Here is a 2,366-nt window from a genome sequence, read left to right on the forward strand (position 1 = left end):
AATGATGTATTGAACCTACAAGTCTATCTCCTTTCCCTCCTAAAAATCTATTCCTTTAGGAGTAATAGAATAAAAAAGTATGTATCTAGAAATAAAGAAGAGAATAGGAGGGGGAGGAATTAGAAAGCTAGAAGCTTTGGGGAGGTGAGAGCCAATTCATGGGTAAGTAGTGACTGGTAAAGTAGTCTGGCATAGGGCCCAGTGAAGAATATGAATGGAGTGCCTCTAAATAAGAAAAAAGGAGATTTGTCCCTGAGGAATCTCAACAGATAGAAATGGATAGGAATGAAATGTGGGAATTAAAATAAGAATTCATTAAAATTTTATGTGGAAGACTTCTCTGCATTTAGCACGAAATGCCAAGAGCCAGGTGATTCTGCCCCAGAAAAATAAAATGAGAATTTTTCTCTAATGAACTTTGAAAAATTTAGGAGTTGGTACCCCAGAACAAAGCCTACTTCATTTTGGCCTTTAATCGTTCCAAAACTTAACACAAGGCTCCTTGACTGTTTACATGCAGCCTAAGTAGGGGAGGCAAGAATCTCTACTTGTGGACAAAGTACATAGTCATTTTTTTTTTTTTTTTTTTTTTAGTACATAGTCATTTTTACTACAGCCTCTTTCTCATCAAGAAACACTAGATAGAGGAGGAAAGCCGCCAAAAAACACACAAAACAAACAAAAAACCCACCAACTTATACACACAGGAACAACAAAAACAACAACAAAAATCTATAATCCGACACATCACCATGAAATTTCTGTGCAGTAAGGCTCCTAAGTGTTTCCAGAGAGAAAGACCAGGTTACGGACCAAATGTTTTTCAGATTTCTCAATAGCAATAGTCTGGTGGAAGACAACGCAACAATGCCTTCAGAGGACTGAGGGAAAATGAGGTTTAACCTAGAATTCCAAATCAGTCAATCTATCAATTAAGTAGGTAGATAGAATATAGACATTTAAGTCATTCAGAAAAGCTTTCCCTGCAAAATTCCTTTCTTAGTGAGTTTTTCAACGAAGTGCTCTGGCAAAACAAGGAATAAACCAAGAAAGAGGAAAATATGGTCCAGGAAACAATAGATTCAACATTTCCAAGAAGGCAGTAAGAGGATTTTTCAGGATGAAGCCAATTACCAGGAACAGAGATTGGAACAGAAAGGAGGTCTGCAGAGTCAGGAGGCGTGAAGGGAGTGGAATACTTAGGTAATATGATCTTGGGAATAACTGAGGATTTCTTGGGGTATAAATATAAAATTAATTTTAATTTTGCCCCTAACTTTTGCTATTGAGAGACACAGGAGTGGATAAGGACCCCCAAAAGAGAGAAAGATAGTAAAGCATCTTTATTTATTCCTAGAATGCTTCTTAGAAATAGTGTACAATGTAACTATGGCTATTGAAGAGAATGTATATATCTTTAACTTGAGCATTGTAAAACAAGAGAATCAGAAAGCAAATAGGGAGTGGGGAGGGGATAGAGAGAAGTGGAGATATTGGTGGAAGCTCTAATGTCTTCCATTTTACAGAGAGAGGGGTTAAAAGATGCTGTTTATGGAAAATGGATGAAAAATAGAGGTTTAAGAAAGTTTTCTGATGTAGAGGGGGAAAGGAGATGTAGCAGGTGACAAATGTGAGCCAATTACTTTCTTATTATAAGAAGAAATAAATAGACAATGTATATGTTTTGTGAAACCAAAAAAAGTGTTAGAGAATTTAAAGATTGAAATAAATACCAGTGAAATTGAAACCAGAAAATAGTAAGAGGATTTGCTTCTGAAGGAATAGAACTTTTGGTGGGCTGGGAAGACACTGTTCATTTTCATTATCTTGTATTATTATTTTCATTACTATATAATCCTTCTTATGCTCTCTTTTTGGTTTTTTACAATGTTGTGTTAGTTTCAGGTATACAGCAAAGTGAATCAGTTATACATGTACATATAGCCACTGTTTTTTACATTCTTTTCCCATATAGGCCATTACAGAGTACTGAGTGGAGTTCCCTGTGCTATACATTAGGTCCTTATTAGTTATCTGTTTTATATATCGTAGTGTGTATATGTCAATCCCAATCTCCCATTTTGTCCCTCTGCCCCACTTACCCCCTGGTAACCCTTCTTATGCTCTTTGAGTTTTTAAAAAAACAATGTGAATTTTCTTATAAAAATAAAAGCACTTAATTTAAGAGGAAGACCAGAGTTCGTAAAGAACAGAGTTTGTGCGAACTATGAGAAACACCTTTTTCTTTCTTTTTATTAACTCAGGTATTAACTTTTTTTATTTGTTTGTGGCATGTTTCAAATGCATGAACCTAATCTTATTAAAAGCAATGCTTTCATGTCCTTTAGTCTCTAAGATTTTGAAGA

Source organism: Eubalaena glacialis, chromosome 8 (assembly GCF_028564815.1).
Source record: "Eubalaena glacialis isolate mEubGla1 chromosome 8, mEubGla1.1.hap2.+ XY, whole genome shotgun sequence".
Taxonomy (NCBI): domain Eukaryota; kingdom Metazoa; phylum Chordata; class Mammalia; order Artiodactyla; family Balaenidae; genus Eubalaena; species Eubalaena glacialis.